This window comes from Chrysochloris asiatica, unplaced genomic scaffold (assembly GCF_000296735.1).
Source record: "Chrysochloris asiatica unplaced genomic scaffold, ChrAsi1.0 scaffold00103, whole genome shotgun sequence".
Classification (NCBI taxonomy): Eukaryota; Metazoa; Chordata; class Mammalia; order Afrosoricida; family Chrysochloridae; genus Chrysochloris; species Chrysochloris asiatica.
This window is the reverse complement of record NW_006408621.1, coordinates 8816896-8824294: the sequence shown is the minus strand read 5'-3', so window position 1 is coordinate 8824294 and position 7399 is coordinate 8816896. Positions and strand designations below refer to the sequence as shown.

Genomic DNA, 7399 nt, shown 5'->3' with positions numbered 1-7399 from the left:
GGCTTATGAGCTTGAACCACCGACCTTGCAGATCAAACCGATTGTGCAGTCCAGCGCATTAACCCACACTACACCAGGACTCCCTGCTGTAGCATGTATCTGTACTTTATTCCTTTATTCTATTTGTATTTATTTTCTTTGCTGCTGTAACAAATTACCAGAAACTTAATCGTTTAAAATAACACATATTTATTATTTTACAGTTCTGTAGGCAAGAAGTCTGAGTCTCACTAGGTTACAATGAAGAGACCATCAGGGTTGTGTTCCTTTCTAGAAGCTCTAGAGAAGAGGTTTCCTGCCTATTTTAGTTTCAAGAGGCAGTCCGGGGGTCCTGGTGTGGCTGTGGGTTATTGCACTGGACTGCAAAGCGGGTCTGAACCTCAAGTTCAGTGGTTCAAGCTCACAAGCTGCTCCTTGGAAACCCTATGCAGGGTCGCTGTGGATCAGAACTGACTTGATGGCACTTAAAAACAACATGATTTTCTGGGTCTCCCCCCCCCCTTTTTTTTTTTTTTTTTTGAGTAAAATAAGTTGTTGACTAAGATAAGTTATTCAGTGTTAGCTAGTTGTAGACAATGGGAAGGAAACATGCAGGGGCTAGGTACTGTTACTATTCAACAAATACCCAGAATCCTAGGCTTCCCATTTCTTCATATACACAAGTGGGTCACATTTTCCAATCAAAGAATAACGAGATCAATTAAATTAGGATTCTTTCAACAATCAACCAAGAGTCTTACGCCATCTCTCAGGCAAGGCATCCAGTGAATATATAATCCATTCCCCAGACTTCTCTGGAGGATTAAAAATCTCTTCTGCATGAAGTTGCCAGGCTCCCTGCTATTGGTCCTCTTTTCTGTACACTCATTCTTTAGTCATTTTTTTCATCTTCCCATCAAGATCTTTGCAATAATTCCCAATATTTCAGGATGCTGTGCTTTTTGTGACATCCCTTTAGCAAGTTAATCAAGGTGCTCAGATGTAGCAATAAGTCCGGATACATTTTTACCTGGTGTGGTGCTGTAGGATAAACACTGAACTGCAAACCACAAGGTTGGTGGTTCAATCCCACCAGCTGCTCCTCAGAAACTCTGTACGGGGTTGCTATGAGTCAGAACTCATCTTTAGGAGAAGGTGATGGATCACAGCACAGCAACCCAACCTACAGCCGTACCCAGAGGAGGGAAGTTCCACAAAGACTGACCCAGAGGCCTGCTGCTGCCTGAGAAGCCGAGGGCTGGGCTGCTTCGCTGGCGGCAACACTCAGGATGCCCTCAGAGGTCCACAAAGACTTACTTTTTAGGTCAATCATTCTGGCTCAGTGTGGAGAATGGCTAAGGGTATATATCTACATAGTGCTATGTGGAGCATGCAGGTCAAATAGCAAGTGCATAGACAGACATCAGAGAAGAAACATTCGAGTTGTATCTCTTAATAGGTTTAATATGATATATTAGGCTTGGTCCATAACTGTAAAATTTACAAACTCATTATAGAGAATTTGAAAAATACTGTCTTTAAGAAGGTCACTTAATATCCCACTACCCAGCAAAATTCAGTGTTAGAATTCTGCTATATTTTCTTTGTGTATATGTCTGAATTGAGTTCAGATTTCATATGCACTTTTATTTTCCATTCTTTTCAATTAAATTTGTGTCATGAGCATTTCCCCATATTGCCAACTCACGCATACAATAAAGATGACTGCATAATATTCCAGAATAGGAAAATGCCACCTCTCATTTGAATTGTCCTCTGTTGTAGAATATTTACACTGATTTCCAACTATTATGGTAGGTAATACTATGCACTTAACCTCTTTTCTTTGAGTTGGGTCTTGAAGAATAAGTAAATCCTAATAGATATAGGAATTAGAGTGTTCAAATCAAGACTTACAAATGAAAAGTTGGAATTTGCTTTCCTGTATGTGGAAGAAAATATCCGATGATGCAAAAATCTGTTCTAATCATGCTAATAAGTTATCATTGACACTGGTAATGTAAAACTCGCAATCTAATTTTGAGATGTATAATGTTGCCTCTTCTCTCCCAAGAGCTTTTGTGGTTTGGTTTGGTTTGGTTTTTAAACAGATATTGCAATTGCAAGATGGGAGGGGGGGAATCATTGATGAAACCATGTTAATTGACTGATACTTTTTTTAAGTGGATTGAGTGGAAGTTTACAGGACAGATTATCAGTTTTACATTCAACAAATCAGATTTTTGTTTCAATGATTATAATCCCCTCCATGTACCATCAGTTAACAGTATTTACCTCTACTACCTTTTTCCCACCCCCGTGATGTACATATACATTGAAATGTCCAAAGGGCACATTTTTTAAGCCAGCCTCCTGCTTGCCCACAGGCACACAGCCTTTCTTAATCCATTGGCCTAGAGTCCTCAGCTGCTGTATAGCTTCATGTGGTTATCTCTGCCACCATCTCTGTTGTCACCACTTTTCTGGCTTAGGATCCCATGTGCCACTCATGCTCTTCCCTCTTGATGGTCCTGAGGTCCTTAATTCCTGAAACAAAAGATTTAACTATCCCCCCGTTTTAGTTACACATCTTCTACATTTACAGTGTGATTATCACAATTAGTCCTGATAATAATTACTCACAGTTGAATCATAAAACCTTATCCCCACTATCCCCCATCCCCTTTCACCAGACCCATCTGGAAAAGAGGAAAACTATTCAGTGGGGCTTCTACCTTACCCCCCACATTCTGAAAGTAAGCACACTCATGAAAGCTTGTATGCCAGCCACTTAGTGCCCTTTTTTTTTTTGATAGCCCATTTTTGATAGCCAATGTCTAAGTTTCTGGTCCCTAACAACTCAGTATACTGAGGAGGCAAGCTTGACCCTTGAAATGAAGAATCCTTCCCTTACTGTTGGCATTTTGAGCAACTATATCCATAAGCAAAGATCCAGTTCATCAAATTTTAGCAATTACACTTGTTCCCTGTATCAAACTTCTTTATCTTCATCTAGTCGAGTTCTGGTCAGCTAGCCATCCAAGCTAGGTCAAATGGGTACTAGCTGCAAGTTTGGGAGTTCTTGCATGCCTCCCCCCAACTTTAGACCAGCTGGCCATTTCAGTCTTAACTCTGGCCCCCAGTGGCTAGGTCAGTGTCCATGGTCTCGGGAGTCCACACATCTCCCTAAACTTCAGACCAGCCAACTCTTCCTCTTCTCTCTCTCATCTCAAGGTTAACAGGTGTCTATGGAACACGGTCAAATTCAGTCCATACCTTCATTGCTGCATCCCCTCATTTCCACTCACAAGTAGACCAGGGCAGTCACCAATGAGCATACAAGATTGGTCGCATGTTCCCTTTGAGTTTCAGTCTTAGAAGGGGTTTACACTGATGAGCTGACTTTTCTTGTGCCTTGATAGCTCCAAGGCAAACAGCTTGCTTGATATTCTAACAGCCAAACAGTCTGGTTTGTGTGTGTGTGTGTTTTCTGTTGGTCTTTCTTTCAAGAAATAGAAGATACTACTTTATATGTATTTCTAAACTTCTGGTTTAAGTCCTTGTTTAAGAAGGAACTTAATTTTTCAGGAAAATTATTCCACATTAAATGTTGGTGCTAGTGAAAGAGGCTTCCTGTGGAGCCTTTGCATTGCATGAGACCATAGGTGGAATCCTGAACCCCATCCAAAATCCTCTGAGGTGGGAAATTTCCACTTGAAAAGACAAATAGACCAGCCTGGGAACAGAAGATACTTCATGAAAGAAAGACTGGCAGGAAAAATCAAAAACAATAACGGCAGTCTGATTGACTACTACAAGAACAAGCAAGCTGTTCGCCTGGAAGCCATCAAGGCAAGTGGTCAGGTCCCCTCAGGACAAACCCCCTTCCAAGACTAAGACTCAAGGAGAATTAACGAGCAGGCATATGGTCTGGCTGATGACCACATTGGTCACGGATAAAGGGAAGAGGGGGAAAAACAGCAATGAAGTTGGGAGCTAGGTCTGACCACATTCAATAGACTCCTGTGAACATGGGTGGAGACCTAGTTGGCCAGCAATATGGCAAGACCTGCGGACTCCTGAGCCCAGAGGCAGTGACATGGCCACAGAAGACTAGAGCAGAGAGCAAAGCATCCAGCTGATATTAAGTGAGGGGAGATGCACAAGAACACTCATACTTGCAGATAGTACCACTTGACTGGGTTTCAATGGCTGGATGATCAGAACTCAACTAGAAGAAGAAAGAAGAGAAGAAGAAGAAGAAGAAGAAAAAGAGTAACCCACTACAATTTGATGAACTTTACCTATACTTATGGATGTAGTAGCTCAGAAAAAAATCTTTACAGTGAGGGTCATTCCCACACCATGGGTACACAGGGTTGACAGGGATGGGCAACTTAGATATTAGCTACCCAAAAGCAACAAGTGGCTGGCTTTCAAGCTTTCAAGAGGGAGCCTAGTTTCAGATGGGGTGGGGAAGGTAGAATATCTACTGAATGATTTCCAACCTGTTGGGACGGAGCTAATGAAAGGAGATGGGACAAGACTCCTGAGGTACAATAGTGAATAATTGCTATCAGGACTGACTGTGAGGGTTGGAAATATAAAGGTAGGTGTTTTGTAACAAAAGGAGGCGAGTGACTGATTTTGCAGTCCAGGAGCGGAGATTCCTGGGACCATCAAGTAAGAAGAGCAGAGTGCAGGACACTAACCAGAGAGGCAGTGATGTCAGAAATGGAGGCAGAGACGATGATGTGGACAGATGGAGTGGCTGGAGACACTGGACTCAGAGAGGGAGAGGGGCTGTGTGCTGATGGCCAGGGGCCAGGCCTGTGGGGTGTACACTTTGGTTGTTTGATGATGCATGGAGGGGGTTGTAATCATTACAGTGAAATGAAATATGATAGAATGAATATAAAACTGATGTTCTCCCATGTTAACCCACATAATTCACAATAAAAACTTTAAAAAATTTTTTTTTGGTGCTACTAATAGCAGATCTGGCATTCAGTCACTAGCCATCCTGGCCTCAAATACTACCTGTGCCCCTAAGGTTGTGACTTCCATATCAGAGTAAAGCCAAAGATCCACATGCCGTTCTGGTTATTGCTTTAATTTTTCTTATTTACACCAATCAAATAGGAAGGATCTGCAATGCTAGGATTCCAAAATATCCTGTTGGTTCCCAAGCACTATTAGTGTCACCAATGTGGTATCATGAGGATGCAGACCCTGGGTCACAAAAGGTATAGAGAGAAAGCAAGGAGTGTGATGACTGTGATGCTAAAGGCACTCACCTGGATGAGTTTCCAAGGTAGATGTGGTTTTAAGTCCAGTGTGCTGAAATGGAGGGTTCTGAAACTTCTCATTATCTCAAGGAAAACTTTACTGTAGCCACATGTGTTTTACTTCAGATACTAAAATCCTTATTTTAGTGTTAGAGTAAGCATAAATGTACAATAACTGATTATGTTTTTAGAGGTTGAGAAGTAATTTGCTACAACATAACACTGGCAACAATACCTAAGTTATAGTTCCTAAGTCTGAGCAGTAACTAATATTTAGCAACATAGTTTCTACAACCATGTTTAAAAATTTAAATAAAAAAACTTAAAAAATATGCTTCTTTTTCTTGTTCACTGTTCTGTTTCTTTTTGTTTATGCAAAACTGTTCTGTTTCTTTATGCAACAAATGTTTTCATATGAACAATCTTCATATGTACAGTTCATATACTTTTTATGTAATCAGTTACTTTCATTGTCAAAAAGTTCAAAGGTCAAAATTCCCAAATTTAAGGGTATTTGTGGTGAGGACCCCTAATCATAATGACTATTTATTTTAACTCACTCGCTTATTTCTAAATTGCTTTTTGATCTTTCCTAACATTCAATTTCCTCAGTCTTTTTCTAGATTTTATTAATTTAGTCGTGGCTTTTTCTCATACTTTCCAGTTGCTCCTATATTATTAAAAACCCAAACTGAAAAATTATAAAGGATAATTTTGAAAAAGTTATCTCAACACTTTTACTCCATAATCCATATACCCGAAGTTCTCTGAAAAAAATGTGTTTTCTTTTCTTCTAACACATGTCCACATCCTTTGGTTATGAATGCTTGAGTCACTCCTCCCCATTAATGATGTCATTCAGATCATTTTCTAGCACAATGATGAGACTGTCACATGGAATCAAACCAAAGCCTCAAACAGCAAATAATATTGTTTTGTGTTTCTATACAAGACCCAGAAAGACGTCAAACTGCTTTCATGTGGCTTGTTTTCAGATACACTATATGCAGTGGGCATGAGTTGATATTGACTCAACAACTGGTAACGTAATATGCTATGTTAGCAACACATTTCTCTCTTTATGTGAATGCACCAAAAAACCTTATCAGGAAATATAGAAAAGCTTTTGAAAGAATAAATAGTCTTTAGGTTTTTAAGTGTAGGGAATCTAACTTGTAGAATTTTTATAAGACCAGAAATAATTTGACCACATCTTGTTTAGAGTGTATAACCAAAACTTAACACAAGTGCTTTTCATCTTTCGGATTATGACCAAGAAAAGCAGTACAGTACCAAGAAAAATGTCTCATGATTGAGTTTTTAAAAATTATATACTAGGGAAAAGTGGTAGAATTGTTTTAAAACAGGTCAAATGAACATCATAGATGCAATAAGAGAAAATGGTCCCTAATGTCCTCAGAAGAAGTGCAGCCAGAGTGCTCCTTGGAGGCCAGGATGGCCAAACTTTGTATCTCAAACTTCAGACATATTGTCAGGAGGGGCCAGTCACTGGAGAAGGATATCATATTTGGTAAGGTGGAGGGTCAGAGAAAAAGAGGAAGACCGCCAATGAGATGGATTGGCCAGGTGGCAGCATCGATGGACTCAAGCATGGTGAGGTTGGCCCAGGATCAGGCAGTATTTCGTTCTGCTGTGCATAGGGTCACTATGACTCGGTACCAACTCAATTGCACCTAACAACAACAATGTCCTCAGAAGGAAGCAGAACATACAGCATAATACAGAAGAGCAGGAAAGGCCCATGTCAGAAGACTGGATTCAAGTCCTGACTTCATCACTGACTAACTGTGTTGTCTTGGGCAAGTACTTCACTCTCTGTGACTTGTTTTTCTCATCTAAAATATGGAGAATAATAATAATACCTTCAATGTTATCATGAGAATCCAATTAATGATGTATGTAAATGTGCTTTCAATATTATAAAATGAAATATAAATGTAAGGAATTGGTACATGTAATATTTCAATGCTATTAATAAAAATATGAGGATTTTATTTTATTTTATCCTCACCACTGGACCAATAAACAACATTCTTATCAATGGAGGAAAGATTGAAGTTGTCAAGGACTTCATTCTTCTTGGATCAACTATCAACACTCGCGGAAGCAGC

At 39.8% G+C, this 7399-nt stretch overlaps 2 pseudogenes; one reads left to right on the top strand and one right to left on the bottom strand.

Annotated features, from left to right (window-relative positions):
• Positions 1-723: 723 nt before the first annotated feature.
• LOC102832009 lies at positions 724-1003 on the bottom strand (annotated as a pseudogene).
• Positions 1004-1268: 265 nt separating this feature from the next.
• Positions 1269-7399, top strand: part of LOC102831630 — an 18421-nt pseudogene continuing 12290 nt past the window's right edge.